Source organism: Frieseomelitta varia, unplaced genomic scaffold (assembly GCF_011392965.1).
Source record: "Frieseomelitta varia isolate USP_RPSP 00005682 unplaced genomic scaffold, Fvar_1.2 scaffold_848, whole genome shotgun sequence".
Lineage (NCBI taxonomy): Eukaryota > Metazoa > Arthropoda > Insecta > Hymenoptera > Apidae > Frieseomelitta > Frieseomelitta varia.
The window spans coordinates 1-24,060 of NW_025110643.1; the positions used below are offsets into that span (position 1 = coordinate 1).

General features: G+C 34.5%; 1 long non-coding RNA gene across 1 annotated transcript; it reads left to right on the top strand.

Annotated features, from left to right (window-relative positions):
- The first annotated feature begins 2,537 nt into the window (after positions 1-2,537).
- Positions 2,538-14,302, top strand: LOC122536542. Its single transcript, XR_006308415.1, has 4 exons — positions 2,538-2,790; positions 8,200-8,203; positions 14,163-14,169; positions 14,291-14,302. It is a non-coding gene; the product is annotated as an uncharacterized LOC122536542 (long non-coding RNA).
- The last annotated feature ends 9,758 nt before the right edge of the window (positions 14,303-24,060 follow it).

A 24,060-nucleotide genomic window follows, 5' to 3' on the forward strand; every position in this document is an offset into this window, starting at 1 on the left:
CCTTCAGCGGTACGGAGACTCATTACCAATTGAACTTCCGTCGTGTGCACATCGACCAAAATTTAGGGGTGAGTTTTTAAACAATATTTTTGAATATTCTACTTGGTTAAACATTGTCTAATATTTCTAATAATTTATTTGTAACAATTAAACAATAAATTCACTTCTATAACATTTCTAAGTTCTATTTAAAATTTTTAATTAATCATTCGTAGTAATCGAGTCACTAATACATTTCTAAGAAATTTTCATTATCTGTATCGCATCATTAACGACCGAAAGATCAGATTAATGTCAATCGATGCGGAGACAAGAGCTCATCACGAATTGAATTTTCATTTTGACTTCAACGATTGGTAAGTTACATGGTTTGGTTTCCTTAGTGTTGAGTTAATACTTGATCGTGATTATTTGAGCTTGAATACGAATTCAATTTCCATTGTATCGTAGTCGTACAAGATATACTTTATTAGTTACCATTCTTTAATAATTACCGTGATATATGTTATATTTCTGCATATACATAGACAATATTAGTCTAACAATACTATTGCTATTCAAATATTATTAGATACTTTCAGAATAATTTGGAAAATAATTTAGACCTTTACTATTAATTACTCAAACAAGAATATTTTTTCAATATCATATATTAGTCATTAGATCGAGCTAACAATTATGCCTTATTTTACGAATACCATTTCTCTTTGTAACAAATTACTTAAATTCAGTACAAGTTGAAACCTGTGAGAGAAATATATGAAACAGTACTGATTTTCAAGACATTATAATGAGACCTGTGCGTAGTTACCTCCACGTGGTGGGTCTTGGTAATTGATATCGTTTTACAAACATTAAAGTTCAATGTTTGTAAAACGTTATCAAGCTAAGTTGTAAAACGGTAAACAATAAACTTTAATGTTTGTGACACGATATCAAGCTAAGAACTACGCAACCTACAGTTCAGTTTAGATCGTGCAAATTTCTATTCATTCTTTTTTTTCGCGATTTAAACTGAACTGTAGGTACAATTAGTTGATAAGTAAATTATTGGGCCCCCAGCGGGCCACCGATGGACAACGAGGGATATCCCAGGGACATCGTGGGATGCGTGTGCCTTAGTTTTAAGTTGCGTGCGTTTAGTTTTAGTTAATTATAAGATAGTTAGTATTTGTAAATTCACTGTGAACGCATTCTGTACAAAGACAAATTTAAGTTGAGACGAAGTTAGGGACACCTCCTCCCTTCTCTTTTCTCGTTCGTTGTTACTATTGTAATTGTCATTATACTAAAATAGCGATGCATTTTGTTACTGTCATTGCAGTAGAGTTAAGTTACATTTGTTACTGTCATTGTACTAGAGTAGGGATACATTTGTTACTATCATTGCACTAGAGTAGAGTTATTTTTGTTACTGTCATTGCACTGGAGTAAAGTTTACAACTTTCGTTGTCAGTGTGTCAAATCAGGGAACTGCAGCCTCGTTCGAATCGAACGAGGTGAGGTTCGTGTAGTCTAGTCCTTTGTAATCCGACTCCAGTGGTTCTACGGAACCCCACTGTGTCGTTGAGGGTTGAACTAGACTACTTGCCCCTAACTGCTCGAACCCCGATTTGGTACACTGACAGCAAAAGTTGGAAATTCTACTCTGGTAGAATGACAGTAACAAACCGCGGTTTCATTTCGCGTTATACAAATACTCTTGCAAAACACGATTCTGAAGCGTGTTGATAGTTTCGTTCTCCTAATTTCGTTCAAAGTTCGATAAACGTGTCTTTGATACAGAATGCGCTGTTAGTGCTGCGAATTATTGTACAATTATTGTGTAACTTTCATGTTAGACGAGTGTGTGGTCAGTATGAAAGGCTGCGAGTGATTGTGACATATTGTATGACTTGCATTCGTATGTAATGTATGATTGTATGTAATGTACGTAATGTATGATTGTATGTGTGTATATATTGTATGATTGTTAACGCGATCGTTGTTCAGGAGACAGATCTCCATAGTTCAATCTCATACATGCGCTTTAGAGTTAAGATTTAGACTTAAGTTTGAGAATGAACTAGGGAACGTTTGTCTCCTTTGTTCGTAACCCCGGGCCAAGTAGAATAAAATCTCGGCATTCCTTAAGAATGTCGAGTTATTTGAATGTAATGGAGGGTGGTTGGGATTAGGGCCCGGGCGGGTCTCGTGCGTAGTCACCTCCTCGTGGTGAGACCTGGTAATTGATATCTTTTTACAAACATTAGAGTTTCACAAACTTTAATGCTTGTAAAACTATATCAAGCTAAGAACTGCGCAACCTACAGTTCAGTTTAGACCGTGAAGATTTCTTTCCTTTCTTCATTTCACGATCTAAACTGAACTGTAGGTACAATTAGTTGATAAGTAAACTATTGGGCCTCCAGCGGGCTAGCGTTGGACGACGAGAGATCTCGCAGGGACATCGTGGGATGCGTGCGGCTTAGTTTTAAGTTGTGTGCGTCTTGGTCGTAAATTGCGTGCGCTTAGTTTTAAGTTGCGTGTGTCTTAGTTTTATGTTGCGTGCGGCTTAGTTTTAAGTTACGTGCGTCTTATTTTTAAGTTGCGTGCGTCTTAGTTTTAGTTAATTATACGATAGTTGATATTTGTAAATTCACTTTGAGCGCATTCTGTACAAAGATACGTTTATTTAACTTAGGACGAAATTAGGGACATCTCCTCTCCGCTCTTCTTTCATTAGTTGTTACTATTGTTACTGACATTGCACTAAAGTAGATTTTCCAACTTTCGTTGTGAGTGTGTCAAGTAGGGGTGTGCGGGATCCCGAAGATTTTGGAATCCCGAAGAAGTTAGGGATCTCGAAAATATTCGGGATTCTCGAAGAAATTCGGGATCGAGTGTTTCAGCTTTTCGCATACCACTAATTCAAGGTTTCAATTTTTAACAAGTTTTCGACCTCACAAAATGTACTTATTCGTTTGTGTAGTTTGTTTATATAACGGAAAACTTACTATAAAGTTATAAAATTCTAAAAGATGGAATAAAAATAATACAACAAGAAAGTAACAAGTAGAAAATGTTTTATTTCAAATTTTCGTGGAGAAAAATTAACTTTTCAACAATTTCGGACAACAATCTCGTTCTATTGGCTGTAACGATATTCCCAGCTGTCGAAAATAGTTGTTCGTTGATGGTTTGTGTTGCTGTCAACACTCGATCCCGAATTTCTTCGGGAATCCTGAACAATTTTGGGATCCCGATATCTTCGAGATCCCGTCCCAATCCAAGCATCCGGAAAATGTCGGGATCCAGCACACCTCTAATGATTATTGAATCACTTTCATATAAGCTTTCTCTTACTTTCTGCACTCTAATTTTCTATCAATTCTGTACTGAAATATACATTAAATTTAAATTTAAATTGTATTAAAATATACCACAAAGGAAAAGATAATTTTAAATTGAATCTTCATTTAAATTGATAGCAGTCCTTTAGCTCTTTATATTCAACTGTGTTCCACAAATTATGTATTCCTCCGATAATAAATCTTTACCCATTTAGCAATGCTTAATTCTTCATTCTAATAAAATCGAAAAAATTTACGAAAATTGGATTTATTAGTTTAGTTTGCAGAAATGTTCGTGTGAGGCAATTCGAACTTTGACTTTTATCACGAATCGAAAACCAAAAATTCGATAAAGTGCGTTTTAACCACCGATCGCAAATAAACTGTGTGCATTGACCGAATGGACAAACTTGCCGAGTCTACCGAAACCTGAATAAATCTCGGATACATAGATCACCAACTCGAGCTAGTGTCATACAGGAACAATATTTCTTAACATTTTTTAAAATTTCCTAAAAGTCCCACTATTTCTTAAAATTCCTCGAAAACTGCGATAGAGACTTGTATAAAAATGTAACCGAAAGAATGAAAAAGTCAGCATTTAACCTTCAAATTTGTGTCTTCACTTCGCTTGACCTGGAGTTAAGAGTAACCGATACGTCGCTACACTCGGGAACCACTTTTCCGAGAATTTCCTACGCGTAAATCTTGATTTATCGACTTGGTCGTTAAAGGATCATTGGCAAGGTCTTTACACGACCTCCGAACTAATCATTTCCTTCCGACTAGTCGACACACGGTTACTTTATAACTTAGAGACTCATAGTCTGTGACGATTCTACCAAACTAGTTTGTCGAAATTGTCGCGCGTTTATCTTTTGAAATTTAATTGAGACTCTCACCGTGACACTAAAGTCGCTTGTTTTCCCAGGATTTCCATGGTTTCGCTATACGGTTTCGCAATATACTTCTAACGGAAGTTTTCTTCACTCGGAAACGCAATCAAAAATCGCTGAATCGCCGAGTAGTTTCGTGGCTCAGCTACGAAAGTGGAACTCGTTATACGATAATCGCATTTTCGCTACAAAATTTCGTCCGTCCTCGCAAATTCTGTTATCCTTTTTAATCGCGTTAATGCCACCCGTATTAATCGTAACCTTGGCGTGCAACTTTTGAAAAGTGTTAGGTATATAACCAGTGTTACCACAGTTTTTTACTTCACACGATCTCTTGCACTATTTTCTTCAGTTTTCATTCGAATAAATGAAATTCGTTTCGTTATTAAACCTAAAATGAACAATTTAGTGATACATTCAGATTTGATGGCGTAAAAGTTCGTAGCAGTGTGCATTTAAGGATTAAATCATTTTTGTCTGTCTGTTAGTTCAAATATGGAATATACTGCTGTATTTAAAACTCACAAGTTGCATAATAATTTTAGCAATAAACTAATAATGCGAATGAGCAATATGAATGATATTATTATATTTCAATATGTAATAAGAATGATAACCTGAATTGGTAAGTTACTGGTTAAACAACAGTTTGCAGATCGAACAGTTTCTCTTGGTTAATACATAAGAAAAGGTACGAGTATATAGAAAATGAAATGTTTCAACGTTTCGCAGCTGCGAAACCATTTTTCTAAAAGAAACGACAAGAATCTTTGCTGCAATGTGGAAGCTGCGATTATTTTCGGTGAAATTATTAGTAGCTTGATCGCAGGATATCCGTTTTCCAGACTGTTTGACGATAGAGCATGGTACGCTTCAAATACAAGTGTCCAAGTTCCGTCAAAGGAGTTGACGATTAGAACGCTATTCGAGGGATACTCATTACGAACGATATACTGGGTGATTCACACAAGTGCAACAAGTCACATGTAATTTTTTTAGTTGAAATTAGAAGAAACTACTTGAGAAAGAAGATAAAATAAACTACATACTGACAGTCACATTGTTTTCGTAAATACGTGTGCACTAAACATACCTGTCATTCTATATAAAAAAGCATTTATAAATGATTGAAATTCTTTATAAGAGTATTTATACATGGCTTAATTCTTCGATTGTTTAGTCAACAATAGCGTATCACATAGATAATCAATAAGTTGAGTTTGTTTTCCTGCTCTTTCATACGACAAGTTAAAATATTTTTCATCAATCTTCGACAAGCAGACTTAATATATACAGAAAGAAATGAAAAAATAATATAATTGTGAAACATATGTGTATCATGTTCGTTATGGAGAAAAATACAATTCTAAATACATAGTTCACTTTGAACGATTCAGTTTTTCTCTTCTAATACTTTTTTCCAACTTTAATCAACAGAAAGATATTACTGTTACTTATTGCGTGAGTCACCCTGTACATCTTAGCTTTAATCACGGGTAGCTTTAATCGCAGCATTTAATCGTTAGATTCGGGAACGAGTCTCGAATAATTAGCGTTCAGCAATCAGACACAGCTTCTCACAAAGAATGCTTCGAGCATTCTGTTTTATGTGCTTCGAATGACCTGACACACTTGCGAATTTTATACCGCCAAGTATTTCGTCTGCAGGACGTACGATCGATGGTATAGAAAAAGGAAAGCTCATATAATATTTGTGTTGCTGTTTAAAGGTTGAATCGCAGCTCGATATTTGCTACCATTTAGCTTCTTCTTTTCTATTCTTGTATCCCAATGTGATTTTATTGGAAGCTATCGATCGGCGTTGCACCGTTTCTTCGTTCAAGTTCGAATTTCTTATTACGTAGCTCGAAGGAAATCATTTATTTTTTTACTTCTCTAGTATTCTCAGAAAATTCTTCGTTCTTCGTTGTTATTATTCTCCGAAAATTCTTTATTTTATTTTTTCATTTCTTTATTTAGGTCGAAATATATTTCCTCGAACAATCCTCTAGAAAGGACACAATGGAAAATTTAAGACTTGTCTTTTTGAAAATAGACGCGTTTCATTTTCGTCGCAGTTCCTAAAATAGAAGTTCTTCTTTAGGTCATGTAGAATAAATATTTCTCCAAACAGACGCTCCACATGTTGTTTCATACAATAAAGATGGCGTAACAGCTATCCGAAGAACACGCCGGGGAATAGAAAGGAACAATTCATCCGTGGGTGGTCAATGATATCGATCGATAATCGACACCTTCGCGAATTCGTGCAGAAGCACGTGAATTTCCGTTGGACAGGTATTGCGCCCTTGCTTCGTACTGATAGAACCACCCTTCGACCTCATTAGTACCACATCCGACCGTATTATCTTCGTTGGAGCATAAATGAAGTGCACGTTAAGATGAACGGGGTGGTAACGAGCAGGTGTTGGAGATTGTTCCAGTTTGACCCTCACAAAGAAAGGATTGAATAGATACGCGAGATAAGCGATATATCGATCGACTGGTGCAATCCGTTCGTACACGTTCAACCGGCTGACTGGTTTCTTTGGTTCTCATTTCTTTCTGTTTGGCGTGTTTCGAGCATTCGCGTGGAATAACGAGCTAAAACCGATTGGCACGTGACTGAAATTCTTTGATTAAGAGTTAGAGTATAGTGCAGTTCATTTAGAATTCGGACGTTTGATCAAAAAAGTTCGCGAAACCTTTGTTTATTTGAAACAGTATGCGTTTGTTCATAAACTCATAGACTGGATCGAGAGATTATATTGAGACGAATATACATTAGACGAATTAATAATGATGAACATAAATACATTAAAGGACCAAACAAGTAATGAATATTATGTAGTTAAATAATGAGGAAGTTAAACTAAATGATAATGAACACAATTAAATGTATTAAATATATTGAATGTATGTTAATTACGTCTAAACTAATTTGTACAATTGTACAAATCAACGTTTCGTTTATGAATGAAAAAGCAAATAAAAATTATAAAACTCAAGGTTCTAAAACCTTGTGATTCGTTTGAAGCATAAAATGAACGAAACTACAGAATTAATAAAGAAAGGATATCATTTTTAAATAAACGTCGAAATAACGATTTTCTTGATCTCCATCTAACTATATGCAATTTGATACAAAAAAAAAAATATCCGAAAATTTCATTAATCGAATAGTTTCGTCTGCAACTGTTGTCAAAGAACCTTTTCCTTTCTGCGTTTACGAAATAAGTACCAGCTCCATGATGATACAATTTGATAAAAAAGATATCCCTTTTTCCAGAAAGCTCGTTAATTAAGTAACGTTAAATCTCTTTGTAAGTTGCAGAATACGAACAAGTAGATGCGACAGACGTATATTCCCGTAGTGAGTTCAAAGTCAAACGGCAAAAGGGACGGCAGTTAGAAGGGACCTCAAGAGTAACTGGATTTCCTCGGTTTCACCCTTTTCGTGTGGCTAGGCCACTTGTCTGTCCACCTCCCCCGGAAATGCACTTTGTCATCCTATATATCAAGCGGCAATGTATTTTCTGATTAGGTCACTGGGAACGTTTTAAATCTGATTGAAATGACAATTCATGCGTTCATTTAAAGGACATTTAACATTATCTAGCGATTGCAACTCCACGTAGAGATGAATCTCACGAACTTTGATCTGCGTTCTTTTCCATTTGGCACGGAATTTTTGTAAAATGATTTGTGGATAGTACGTGTGAAAATTATTATTTTGTGTACTTTTATGTATTTTATTTCACCCCCGCGTTGTGATTTCCAAGTAGAAATTGTTACGTAGACCTCTAACCTTTGATAAAACTTTGACCTTTCTTATTTGGTATAAAATTTTTATTATGATTCGTGGATAAGTCGCGTGAATTATATCATATTTATAATAAGGGGCCAAGTTTTTTTAGTACTTTTGGTTCTTGCGTGCATTTTACATGAACTCTCATCGCGATACTATGTAGATCTGTATTCTTTTCCTTTACATGTAAAATCGTTATAAAATAATTTGTGAGAATATCACGAATATCGTAATTATAATTATTTTCTAATAATGATGAAGAACCAAATCCTTATCCTGTACGTATTCTTGTATTAGAATTTTTACAGAAGTTTTAAATAGTAAAGCTTTGAATATGTTGAGTATTATGTACGTATAATTGTATCATAAATACGTATAACTGTATTACAGATACATTTTCATGTGTATAATTGTCGATTTAATTGTAAATATTCTAATTTCCTACAAAAGTCACATTAATTCTAGAATTTACATACACATGTAATTAAAATAATTGATATTTTTTGTTTTCACGTTTCCACGTTTTGTTAATAACATGTGTAAATAAAGAAATATATTTTAGGATGATAGTAAATAAATTTCAACACCAATTATCTGTAAAATTGATGTATAAAATTCTTAGAAATACATCAGAAATAAATTGACTGACATTTCAATTCTTAAAGACAGAGAATTAAATTTTTGGTTTATCTTTAGACGCTGTCGCATATTTTACAGAATATTAGTTGAACAATAGCTATTCATTGAAGGATCAACGAGATTTACGATGTCTCAACTTGTTCGAAAGATTGACCGGAAAGAAAATTGTGTTGTGCGCGATATCGGTTCATGCAAGACAGTTCCTTTTGTACGAAACGATCATTAATCGTGGAAGAATATTTCTAACAATAATACCGTACTTCCCGCTACTCTGAACAACTTGGTAAACCTTCACCGGTTGGTTACCATTTTCCACCAAGAAACTTCGATATCGAGCGCTGCTCAGAATTCTACAAGTTAATTCTTCCTCCAGCTCTTTTTAAGACGGATTTTTGAAATTAATTAATTATTGGCATTGTTAATTTCAATTGGCATTCAAATTCTATTCATTTCTTAAACTCAAAGTAAAGTTGATACGTAAAAGTTCAAGGATCTACAGGAATTCTCGTTGATTAATTATTATTCAATAATTTCTCTCGATCTTTCCATAAGAAGTAGATTTCTCGTTTTTAACAAATTTATCATTCTTTTGCTCACATGCAACCGAAATGGGAAAACCGAGGTACGGAACGCACTCTGATTTAACTCGACCAAATTTAACGTGTTGCTCAGCCTATTCAAGAGCGAAATTCATTGGCACGTTGGATGATTGTTCTTGCCTGAGTTCACCAGTAAATGGTCGAAACTAATTTATAATCTGACGTTGCGAGAACTGTAGAGTTTAATTTAATTATCACGTGAAACGGTGGAATCTTCTTTCCTTTTTTTTTTTTTTTTTTTCACCTGAAACTGTATATCACAGTGTCAAGTACGTTAAAATTGAAATATGCGATTCGAGGTAATTAATTTCAGGGGATTGGCGAAGTTACTTTTGGAACTTTGAGTGAGCTAATTAATAATTAGACTGCGAATATTTATAGAAAAATTAAGAGCGCAACGTCCCACGTATGTATGTACATAATGTACATCATATTATGAAAAAGTGCATAAAAAAGAAAGTTCTTTCTATGATATCTGCTATGTAAAAGAATTTTTTTACCGAAGTTTTATTTTTTTAGTTGAAAAGTATAAACTATAAATTCGCAATCAATTAATAGCTATTTAAAGCATAAATACGAAAGATAATCGAGTTAAATGTTGAATTAGATCTAAAATTGAAGTAAATATTGAATGAATTCTAAAAATAAAACAGTGAAATGCAAGAAAGGTAGGGAAATGCTTGTAAAAGCACAAACATCACAAACCAATGAAAAAAACGTGGAAATAAAAAATGAAAAAGTAACAAAATGAGAAATAAAATACGTGAAAAAAAGCAAAATAATAAAGCGCGAATATATTAATTCTGAAGCTTTTTTTTGGAAAAGAGACTCGAAAGTTGAAGATTGTACTTTTAGAACACTTTAATTTCCTTCCAATAATTTTTCAAATAATATATTACAATTCTTCCTTTCCTCAAATCAAAATTAAACACACTCATCAAACTTCTGACCGTAGTTAATTCATTTCCAAGAGATAGTCACTCTTTCGGAAATCTAATTAAAATTTTAAACTAGAATAGCGAGTTTAAGAAGTGAAGAACTTTAACAATGAAAAATTACGAGAAGCGAAATATCAACGCAACGAAATCAGATGAAGTTTGAAGATTAATGATTAACACGTTCGCAGCGTGATTTTAATTTTTCACTTGATGAAATATCAACGAGACAACTTCTTTCACTGACTCAGTGCGTGCCGTGTTGCATATGCATAATATATTAAATTAATATCTGCTAGCGGAAGCGACGGGGTAGTTGATTACGATAGCTTAACGAAAATGAATAACGATGAATTTTCCATTTCGCGATAGCTCCTGCTGGAACGTACCTTCCGGCAATGAAGCAAGAATTTTTAATTCGATATTCGTGCTTCGTGAAATATTTCTTTTTAATTTGATTATGCGATATATTCGTCGCCTTTTCTTTCTCCGTCTCTTTCGACAGAACGTGCGCCTGTTCTTTTTAATGGACGTGACGAATTGTGGTTGTTCCCAAGATCGATTATATTCGAACGACGCGTTAGAGCGACGAAGTTTCGGCTGACAACTACGTTCCTTTTCTACTTAATGAACGCGCGATACATTGGAGTCTATTGTTTCAATTAAATTGCAAATATTTATGCATCTTTGGGAAATTTAAGATTCCGGAAATAGAAATAGAGCGCTTATTATGATATCCAATAGAAAAAACAATTTTCTATTTAATTTTTTAATACTAGAACTATCAGAGCGATTGAAATAATTAATTCGTAATATTTCGTAAAAATTTCCTAAGTTTACCTATACACTGAATTTTTAGAGATTTAAATGATTTTTTCGTAAAATGCATAAATAAAAGCTCTAAATTTTGTCCTGATTTTTGTACTTTAATTTCCCTGATACAAGTTTTATATTTTAATCATCCGTAGTTTCAGTATTAATTACATTCATAAGAATATAAAGTTGCACAAACATTTTGTATCTTATCACGATATTACATTCTCTACAACATAAACACCTGTACTAAATATTCTGCAATATATACAGCATAATTAGTTTTAATTTATAAATTCAAATTAGTGTTAAACTGTTAAATAAGAAGATTAATGTAGGTGGAAATTATATTAGTTATCATTATTTATTGTTACTCTTACTATTACTTCGAATCTGAATTCCAATATCCACCGTCCAATATTACTTCTCGCAAAGCAATACAATAGACTTCCTCTCAACTGATTTCAATTGAAGCGTACGAACCTGTAACAATACGATACAAAGTACACACATATACATATACGCAACCTATACACCAATTAATTCGAAATCAACAATCAGTTCGGTGAAAACACAATTATTCATTTTGTTTAAAATAAAATCCGCCGATACCCACGTTAAAGTTCATTCTTCCAATGAACGTCGATAAACGCGTGTGCCTATGAACAGTGATATAACACGGAGAAACAAAATACGAGCCGATAAACAGAAGATTAATACCAATAAAAGTTTCAGAGATTTATAACGTAGCTACGAATAATTTCGTTTAAATGCACTTTGGTGGTTTCCGATATTTTGTTTTAATTAATATTCCAAGTGAAATCGTCGGACGTGCGTTGCGCAAGGCTTCCCCTCCGGCGCAAAAATGAAACTCGATCGCACACGGCGCAGAATTTTCGCCCGGGGTACCGTGAAACTTCGAAACTCATCCTCGTTAACGGACACGCACAATTTCGCCTGAAAAATACTGTTGAAAATATCACAGGATGTATATACCCACCGCGAATCGAGCGAGAGGGATTCCGGGAGAAAAGAGGTTTCAATTTAACGAACGTAATCATTGCGGCGTGTTTAATAGCGATCGGCTGGATACGGAACGGACAATTGGATCGAGGTCGGTTTCTCGTCACGTCGAAGATAAACGCTATTCGGTTTTACCGGGGACGGCGAATATTCGTTAATCCGTTGCGACAGATTGCGGTTCTTCTGTGTACTTTTATAATTACCGAGTGAATAATGCCTTTCAATAAACGTCGTTCGATTGGAATTGATCGAAAGAATGATGTATCGCGTCCGAACGCCCCGTGAAAACCGAAGCAATATGTTTGAAGATTTTGTAAAAAGTCGATGATAGTAAAAATTAAGATTGTACGACGTCCGAAGATTTAAATATTAGGAATAAAAAAAAATTATATTATATTACACATATCGCAATATAAACTATAACTATAAATTGTATAAAATAATATATAAATATATAATATATAATATATAAATTATTTAAATTATATAATTATATCATTTTAAATTATATAATTATATTATTATATTATATATTATTATATATCGAATATATTATATATATGTGTACAATAAATTCTACTATGGAACTTTTCATTAGAAATTACAGTAAAACTCTAGATACAACATTTTTAAATTATATTGGGTTAAGTAGAAGCTAACATCAGATTTTTATTTGTGAAATGGTTATCTTCTTATTTGAGACGTAAAAAGCTTTGTACGAAACAACAGCAATCTCTTATAATTTATTGTTGTTTTCTGAAAAAAATTCCTTCACTCATTTTCGACGAGAGACAGAAAATTAAAAATAGGTTTAATGAATTTTTGTTAAATTACGTGTTTAATTGGCAATAAAGAGACTATATTGTAGATTAAAAGCGATAAGCATTGTTTAGAAATAAGTAATGGAAAATGAAAATTTTACATTTGACTTTTTTGAATAATAATGACTTAATAAAACTTCCTTTGTATTTTATTCAAGCTTGGAACATTTAATTACTCATAACGTCAAATTGAATTGAAAGCGATCAAAAGAAGTTTTTAATACGATATAATAAAAAGAAATAATTCCTCATTCTCGTGAGAATGAAAGGATGTAAGCAACGTATAAATTCTTCGAGATGCGTGTTTTGTCACTTGCAATATCGAAGCAAAATCGCGTTTAAAGCTGTTAATTAATAAATGCAAGAACATAATAAATGCAGCGCCGTGTTTATTTCCTTCCAGGTAGATTTCAAATCGAAACTAATTAAAATGGAAGAGTCTGCCTCATCGTGAAATTTAATTATATCTACGTTCTTGGAAATACAATTCAACAGAACATTCCATTCTCAACAATTGCTAGTAGGAGCATTGCTCTCTAAGGAGAGTACAGATTTTATTTTGCACGTGCGTTCTCTAAATTGTGTTAAGAATTCTCTTTTTTATATCCAGTCGATGTTCAAATTAAATAACCTTCAACAATTTCCAGGCTCGCAATTTCATATCGAAAAGAGCAATAAACGAGAAACTGACGAACCAGTATTTCTGGTCTGTAATAAATTACAAAATTTTATTACAAAAGTAAAATTTTATATAGGTATTAAATTTTCGAAAATTTATGATATGGGATTATATAGTATGTATATGTACATATATGTATATATCAAAAAATTTAACGTAGCACAGTGAAACGTAGCACTCTGAAATTTATTATATATTAGTTTCGTGATAAACTGGAATTCTGCTATAATATCTACATTTATTGCAGGAAAATTTTACATTAATGAGTAATTTTAGTGAATTTTCATTATACCGTTTAGCTTTGAAATAGAATCGCCACAAAAAAATTTCACATTAACGTGCAATTGTGCTGAATTTTTATTATGGAATAAAATAGAAAATTACGCTATAATATTTGATAAAATCCATATTTATCCTAGAGAAATTTTATTAAGTTTGTATCTCATGCAATTAGAGTTTGAGAATCGTGCTATAATACATGTGATAATTTTACCAAATTATTAATTCCCAAAAGTCGATTCCCAAATTTTACGATAAAATATTTATTTATATATTCGTACAAATATTTGTACGTGTATGATAATATATATCTTCGCAATAGAGCAAAATTCAAAAAGTTTGATTGTCTAATTATCGCATCGCCATTTCTGTCGTTGGCAGTGAAGATACTTTAATGGCAAAATAGTCACGACCGTGTCGCTGTTTGACGACTGTCCTTGCCAAAAAATCCGGCAAAACGCGCGAGTTTCATTTCGCGAACATTCGTTCTTGAATTCTAAAGACTCTGTAGAAACAACTGTTATCTCGTTATTATTTTCACCAGATACCTACAGCTCGAGTATTTGCTCCTGCTCGCCAACTACGATATACAGGATTGTGTAATGCACACTGACGTTGAAGAAGCTTAATCCTTTTACTACGGGGACCTATATATTCCGCAAAACTGGTTACCGTTGTCGTTGGGATTAAAACGTCCCAGAGTAATACGTAAATCACGAATATCACTAATCCACGGTGCATGTCAAGATAGCACGATGTTGCAAATCTAGAAAACGTGATTTTTATATAATTGTACTCTCTCTTTTTCTCTCTCTTTCACTTTTTCTCTGCTAGGAGAAGTATCTCGGTGATAAAAAGACTGTGCATTTTTATGCAAATTCATATTTTTGGAAATAAAGGTAAAAAGATGAAAGTTTGGCAGAGAATTGTTTTATAGAATGTACTCTCCTTTGGGTATTTTATAGATCTCTTCGAATTACATGTATTGTATCTAATTTCACACTTTAAAATTTTCTTTAGGTGAAATTCCTAGACGTTAGAAATGACATATTTCTTACGCGTAATAAAATAGTTGCATGACTGTCTAGAATGTTGAAAAATTGAACGTTTCGTCATGAACGTAATCCAAATTGCATGATATGTCAATGAATGAAACTAATTTTAATTATAATCTTATTTGTAAGATGGTGATAAAGTATTGTCAAAGTTTGATTGATAACTTGCTGTAATTTCGTCAATTTCGAAGGTGCAACTTTGGAAGATGTAATTTAAGATTTTTTTTGTAGAGAAAAAAGTGTAGAGTCTAATTTAATATTTTACTTGAAAAGGGCTTGGAAATTCCGGAGCCTTCCTCGCGTCCAGTAGTATAATTTAAAGTTAAATTACAACTCCACAGTTAGTTTCTCTTCTACTTTGTTCGAAATTTCAATTGAAATTTGAATAAAAGTTTGCTGATTCGTTAGAGCGTTTTTACTATTGGCGAATTATTATTATTATTCTACAAAACGTTTAAAAACTTCCATATTTTTAGGCAGAATTTTGTGTCAAACAACTGAAGGAATGGGTCCAAGTTTTTAAGAAAAATAAATTTTTATTGCAGTGAAAGATTTCATTCCTTCCTTGTTCTTCGAAAGTAAGTATTCAAAACAATTATTAATCAAATAATAATAATACTACCACTACTAATACTACAGTAACTATTACAATAATACTACAATGAAAGACTTAAATCAATAGTAATAAAAAAAGAGTAATAAAATTTTGATTTCCAAGTTACCAATGAATTGAATGGAGAAAGAATTCATCCCGTTAGATCCTTTAAGTCGATTGAAAAGAAGAGATCACATAAAAAAACAATCTGAATTAATTATTCTCATTGTCAATGAAAATAATGAGTAACTTCAATCTCAACACAACAATGAATTCAGCAAGAGAGAAGAACATCGTACGAAAAATGAATCAAAGGAGCGAAAGTTTCGCAGAAAGTTTCCAGTTTTCGCGTTCGAAAACGAAGCCAGGCATACCACAGATGTTCTTTATTTTGGAAACTCGTTACGATTTCCGGGTCAACGAGAGCTTTCGAGGGAACGGAAGCGTCAACGTTAAGTCTTGAGAAACGGGAGGTTATCCCACATATTATTGGGATGTTTAAAATGTCTGCGGACTTCAAGATAAATCGAACGCTCAAAGCTAGAACCGCGGCGAAGAAATTGAGTTTGCCGGAACCCTCTCCGATTCGAGCATGCTCTCTCGAACGCGCGACCCTCGCCGAGATTCCATAGACCGAGCCTTAAAGACCCTCTTTAATTATCTACCTTCTACGTAATCCGACGATCGAGGGAAGGGGAGAGAGGAGAGAAAAATCGCGCTGGATGTAGGACACCGGTGAGTTTAAAGCCTCAATTTAGGCGTCCCCGTTGAAAACCGTAATTTCTTCGGTTGAGCAACGCAAAGTACTGACCCACGATTGAATTTAACGCTTCGGCGCCAACCGAATCGTTGCATTGGTGATTCGATTTCCACGAATCGAAGAAATTAACGCGTTCGAGGCTGGCAAATTTTCGAGATTCTGTCCTCGATTTTTGACGATATTCTTTCACTTACGATACGATTGATGGTAATTGAATTTGTGTTGAAGTAAGATAAGCACATTTTAATAGGTTCTTCGTTCAAAGAATTTTTCCATTTAAGTGAAATTGATAGTAAACATTAGTTGATGCAAGATAAGCATATTTTTAAAGAATGTTCCCACTCACGGCAGAATTAACTTGTGTTCGAGCACGAAAAGCAGAAAAACACCAAGATACGGGACATATGTTCTTCAGAACGAAAGGGTTAAATTGGCGCAACGGTTACGTCATCGGTCTCGAATATGTGAAAAAAAGACTGGCTCGTTCTCCGTCTCGTTTCCAACGAGAGGAAACGTTGAATTTTCAGGTCAAGGGACCTGATGCCTCACTGCATTTTACAGCCGCGTGTAATTTCGACCGTGTTATATCAAGCGTGATGTTATTACTATTATTTACGAATTAGCGTGCGAGCCGCTAGCGAGTGCCTGCAGCAGCTTTTACGGCGGACGATAAAAGTGACTGACCGATTCTTGAAACGAGCCGCCTTTCGCTGCCGACACTCCATCTCTCTCCGCCGAATAATTGCCAATAAACCCACTTTTACAAAAGCGACTTATATCGAGCCCGATAGCTTCGCGTTGATAACGTCCGTTGAGTAGTCTTCTTTTAACTAGCTGACTCGTCTATTTACGGGGATATCCGTTGAAAAAAAGTTGCGCGAGAGAGAGGCTGGGACGTTTGATCGTTCTTTTTTAACCTTCGTTTCGGAATAAATTGATAGAAAATTTCGCGTTAATAATATCTAAATTTTCATTTTCAATATAATGATATAATTATATAATTATTATATATAATTATATAATTTCTTTTTTTTTTGTCGTGAAGATAACGGCAGAATATAAGAGTTGAAATTTTCTTACTGTCTTAACGAAGGCTGTGTTAAACTGATCACTTTGTCTCTGTAAGTAGTCACGTCACCAGAAAAAGTCGCGCTTCTTATCTATTAGACACTATCACTTATGAACCTCGAGGGTTTCCTCGAAACAGTCAGTACATGAAGTCTCGCTAATCCATTACGTTCATGAGCTGCCTCTTCATTAGTAACAAATACAATATAGCAAAGACTCGCTTCTTTTTAACCTCTTTCCTGTCAACTGTCGTGAAAGCGGTCTCTCTTTACCTAGTTCCAAGGAAATTTGAATTCCTTAAGGGATGTTTCTTTCCCAGCGGATCGACTGAAGTTCCAAGAAAACGGAGACCTTATTTGGATTCTTTGAGTTGTTAAAGGACGCAACGAACTGCAAACGCACAATTAAACGTCATTGGACAGTCGACTGCCTTCGATTTCAATTTATCAAGGTTCCACCGATTCTAAAAAGTTTAATTCCAAATTCTAAGAAAGAGGGAGTTTGAAAGATTCTAAATTAAATTTCGAATTGTGAAAGAAATAATAATTTTTAGAAAGCCAGAAAGAGACAATTAATTCTAATTGTCAATCTTTTCTCAACGGTAAATTATTTTAGAAGAATACACCATTAAAGATCAATCAATCACGTATCGCAAAATCACGAATCGATCTTTTTTAAGTTTTTTAAAAATACCATTTCTAGTGCATTTTACCAACAGCACACTCATCACTCGCGGTGGAGTATCCACACGAGATAATTACCGAAATAAATCCATCCTACTGGAATGAAAAGTCAGCGAAACGTGCTGATATATCGCATTTGTTCGCACAGTGGCACAAGATATTCGACAACGGTCGTTCAATTGATCGTTCATGTCGAACAACATCGTCGACGCGTGTCTCGTCTCTTCTGAAGACTCGTTTCTTTTTTCTATTTTTCTTTCCTTTTCCTTTTTATCGCGAATGCCTACATTGGATCGAGGAGCAACTCAAAGACCTGCAATCCCGGGAAATCAGTGGGAATGTTAAATGTTCAGGACCGTGGCGGATGTAGCTATAATTATTCACAGCCTCGTACATCATCCGGTCGATCCGTCAGTTTTTTCCCGGTCGTTTTTTACGGCCTACCCTATCCGATATGCAAATGCACAGAGAATTAATGGCTGGTTGACGTTTCTTCGCGAAATACGAGATAATGATGCTCGTCGCTGCTTTTTTATCCGGACGACCAGGGGAAACATGGTGCAATTTAATCCTCGAGCACTATGGGAGACATTGAAGCTTACGAGAGTAAGTACTATAAAGTGGTCCACAAACTGCTAATTATCGCCCGAATTTAGCAACTAAAAGTATTGTTCAATAATATTACATTTATTAATGGCTAATTTGAAGCTAATGTGAATCTAACTAGACGTAACATAGCTGGTGTTTGACGATCGTTTTATCATGAATGAAAGCAAACTATGGATTTTTACCGAATTTGAACTATTCTAATACAGTAACATTAATTTTGTATGAAATATTCACCAATTTCTTTCAATTTTTAACTTTTTCTCCTAAATGTAATACAAAAGCATCGACTTAAATATTCCATAAAAATCACTGTTCTATTTTCTAGCGTCGTTACAAGACTGGGAACATCATCAATTGGCTATTCTCAGTTCAGAGAAGCTTCTCTACCATGAAACCACTCCGTACTATTACAAACTCGTACCAGAAACCGTCTTACAACTTCAAACTTACAACTTGATGTTATTCCAACCGACGTTTATTATAACTATTTTATTTCTTCCGATGAGCGCTACAACGCTGCCGAAGTTCCATATCAACTTTCTAAGACATCCTGTAGAATGAAAGTTGCAAGTGAATGTAGAGCCCTCCCTCCCCCAGCGACACAATAATACGGATCATTAAAAAGTTCTCGACTTTAAAGAGATCTGCGAGGCAACTTCAAGAGAGGAGCTTCGAAGCATTTACTGCTGCCCGAACTCGTCCACGATAAATCGCGGATTTAATAACTCCAATAAGACGGCCACGATTCGGCGGTACTTTTTACGGCCGGTAATTTCGCGTCCCGTTGCCCCAGGAGCTGTGATTTCTGTCGCGACGAGAGACAACTTTACATTCTGTCAACGTGTCCGCGTAAAAGCCGACTGATAGGATTTTTAACCCGTCATTCTCTGGCTGACGTGTCGCGGTAACGAATAAAACTCGGTATAATTTGCAATATAGGGAACACACGATGGTCCGTACTCAGAAAAATCATGTTCCCCGAGGTTACGTTCTTGATTTGGAAATTATATACGGCGAGGAGCTGTAATTTGATCGTAATCGAATGTCGGAACTAATGAGTTTAGTTATTAGATATTAGAAAGATTAATAAAATTTTGAACGTCTTCTTTCCACTTTTTTGATCTTAAATTACGTTTCAGTATTTAAGAATGCTACGTATTCATTAGCTGCTGAATTATTCAAATTTTTGACAAAGAATCACATTATTTTCATGCTTCGAATTATCAAAATTCTTTGACAATTTCTTATTAAGTATACGAACACTTTCGACATTCGTTATATTGTTCCAACGCTTCTGTAATTCGATAATTTTCTGTCTCTATTATTTATTTTTAAAAACGTACTATCAATTAGTATTTATTTATATTTATTGTATTCATTTTACCAATTAAAAATTATACGAACTTTTATAATTAAGTATTTAATCAATCAAAGTTGAATTAACTGACAAATAGTTCAACTCAGACACTGACTTTTTTAAACTAATTATACGAATATACAAAGTTTTAGAATTTCGAATTCGATTTTTCCGAATGCAGACCATTGTTCGGAGGTAGAATCAACGGTGAAAACTGAATGTTATTCGGCGAATTTGAAACACGTCGCATCCATAGGTCGGGTAATAAAATTATCAGACGAAGCTCTCTGCTGTGTTCGCGCTGTCGCTCAATTATTTCCTGCGAAATATTTGCGAGCATCGTTACGTACCGCTAATAATATTTATTTGTTTGTACTGGTCACAAAGTTCTCGCGTAGAACAGGAGAGAGTTACGATATTTAATTCATACTTGTCAGTACGACAACTGTTTATGAAAACGAAATATTATTAAGCTGATGGATATAAAATATTATTTTTGTTGCTACTTTTATTTCTTCACGGAGTCATATATTTAATCAGAGCAATGTCCATTCCCCTAACGAATAATTAGTTCATCATATTAAATTTGTATCAAGAAATTGAAAAATTGTTGGAATGAAATTGTTACAGATCGCTTATTAGTAATTTGCGTATCCACAAATTGTTTAAATGGAGTAGAGGAGATTTCTAACTGAAGCAAAAAATGAATTTGTATTTCTAATAGTTTTTTTCGTTACCAGTTTCTCATATAAATTAAACGAATTTTACGATTATTCATTCTCGTGATAAAATACTTTTACAGGAGCAGCAACATAATTGCTTTCTATTAATTACAAAAATAATGAATGAATAATTTTTTAATTGTAAAAAATACCTTAAACGATACATGTAAAGTGTGTTAGTAGAAAAAAAACGTATTTATTACCAGTAAACATTTCACAAAATGTTTGATCAACAAAACAACGAAATATTAAAGCATTCGGAGATAATAAAAGTTCAGTTTACACTACATAAAAGGTTGCACAGTATTTATAAAAATCTCTCTTCAACGAAAACTCCCATCGAAGCAAACGAATTCAATCGACCAAGAGAGTTCAATTAACCAGGCACCGATTAAATCCTCCTCCCAACGAATGAAGCATCAGATAAACGGAAAATTCCACCGTTCGACTATGTTTTTTAAACGTCCACTATATGTAAAAGACCTACAGTGTTTACAAGTACAATTATCTCGCTTCGAAAAACGTACTATCTCCGTTCGATAGCAAAACGATATATACAAAAGCCTCTGTTAGTTACGATATTTTCATCGTGCGACACGCGTTCACCTCGATGAAAGCAAATGGCGGTCGCGTAATTGCCAGACGCGGGGTCCAAACGTTTCAGAGATGGCACGTGCAAGCCAATTAAACCTATCGGACACCGCGATGAAACGCCGCGCCGGGCGAATAGCGAATTAATGATTCGACAAAAGCCGGAATATCAAATTGGATCGGCGATAGGCCGATAGCGGTAAGGCGATTAAAGTCGCCGGGATGAAATTTCGATAATATCTTATCGCGTTTCGCTGGCCGTGTTACAGCGTTTAACGGGCGTAATGTCAATTACACGACAAATTCGTTAAACGATCGCGCTTTTGTCACCCGGGCTGGTGGCACGGCCGATTAAAAGCGACGCGGTTCCGTAAAATTTCGAAAACAGCGGCGAAACGGCTGTCGGAGCTGTTGCCGGGGCCTCGTTGACCCGGATACTCGCCGAACGGGATAATGATCGGCAATCGCGCGTTACGTCGCCGACATCGGTTTCACTATCGGCTCGTGAAACTCTCATGTTCCTTCGTTTAGAAAATCGATCGTTTAAGCCGGGCTTTGACTCGAGAAGATCGAACGAGAGACTGTTGGATGGTTATTTCGTAGCGGAATCGAGTGGACGAAAGACCGACTTCTTTTGTTGCTCGGGGCCAATGAAAACAAGGGGTCGTTTTTTTCAAGTTTCCACGAGTGTTACTTTTTTGGGGAGGGCACGATGTACGAACGGTCGGTACGAGTCAATCAGTTGACTAGTCACCGAGTCACTTGATTTACTGGTGTTGGTTTTCTATTTCTGGTACGCTGTAGCTTATTTAGAAAGGAATAATGTAGAGACGGTTTTTTCGAAGCTAAAATCCTTTTTAAAAAGATACTGGAAAGATACATTAATTTACGTGATAAATTTACACGTGTAGATTATAATTAGATCAAGGATATTTGAATATTATATTATAAATATTTGAATATTTACGTATTTTACATGTATTTAAAATTTCCCGTAAACGCATAAAAATTACTCTTCTCTCTCCTATGTTTTGCTTCTGTCTTGAATACTTTTACCTCTAAATTCAATTTGATTCGATTTTTCTCTAAAATCAATGCTAACTAGCTCGAACTTCCGAACGTCTGTTGCAAACTGACGACTGACGATCTTAAAAGTGAGTCACTGACGTCGAGCATCGTCAGTAAATAGCAGATCAAGGAAACAACTGATAACACCACTCGGCTGTTTCATAGGAATATTTCGCGTGACGAACGATAACCAGTTGGTGGATATTACTGTTTGACAATGATTTCCTCGCGCGAACGTTGAAATGATGATAAAGCTGCCACGTGACGCGTTGTCGTGTAATAAGTATAATGTAACGCCGTTATGGCAGCGAATGATCTTTATTCCATTATTCATTGTCAAACGAATGAAAATCAACAATCGTTGTCATACGACATTACATATTTTGACGTGGTCGATCGTTGCTTACTTAACATTAATGTAAGCACACACACTGACGCATATTTAATAGGTTCATATATTTAATCCCTTTTACGTTCATTCCTTTTCTCTTTTTTTTATTTGTACGTATGACAAACAGTTATTTCTCAGCGTTATTTTTTAGAGAACAGTCTAGTCTCTCTACTAAAATAATTGGAAGTATGCAATATAAGATTTTAATATTCGTTAATGCTCATTCATAAAATTCAAAATCCAATGCAAACAATTGATCGTGGTTAACGATTATAAATTTTTTCACTTGCATTTTCTTTACATTATAGTCCCGTTAATATTCTCATTACTTTAATGAAATCGATTTAATTGACCTTAATTTCAATTCCTTTTTAGAACGATTCTTCACTTTTCACTCGATCTATCTGCGAAATTCACTTAGCACATACAGACTCCACTAATAAATTAATCAAGAAGGTCTGTAACTCTATGGATTTTTTTCTGGGTCAATGAAATCCTTTGAAACACATGTGATGATCGTCTGCAACACTTTGTGTCATACTTTGTGCGGCATAATTTTAGAACCGTTGTAAATCTGAATCTGTACTCGAAAAATTGTGATCCTGATTATACTACAATGGACAGTCACATAAATAAATAAAAATAAATAATATAATATATTTTTAAATTTCTAGTATTTTATACTCTTAATTGACGTAAAATCTGAAAAACATACTTGATTACTACGTTATTGTTCAAAGTTTAATTGCATATGATAAACTTTGAAAAATAGGTCAAATTATAATTGAACATCATACGTGATGTAGCAATGCCATTTTGTCTCTTTTTATTTCAGATCATTGGAAACGCGAACATCAAATACTTTCAAAATAGTGTAACATCTGTATATCAATGTATTTACAATGGGAAGTGTTTCGTTATCAAAATTTTTATTATGAGAATAAATACACGAGTTATGGTCCACGCGAGACACAAGCTTGATTGTCAAGGGATTAAACGACATAACGATGCAATTTTTACGCGTTTCTTTATTTTATTGCCTGGTTTATCGCTCCACTCGTTAAACGAGTGTTATTGACCCGGTAACGTTCTATGTAGGTTTCTGTGACTTCAATTCCCCTTTCTCCGCAAGCTCATGGCTTCTAGGCTGTTGTATACGGTTGAACCTCCCTTAAACTTGTTACCGTGCCATAGAATCGCAACAACGTTTCTATACGTAAACACGGCCGAAAGTTCCACTACGGTTCTCTGAACTCCAAGGCTGAAGCCATTCCCACCCTCGCAATACGGTCAGTCAGGCTAGCTTTCCAACCTTAGATAAACACTTGATTCGTTAC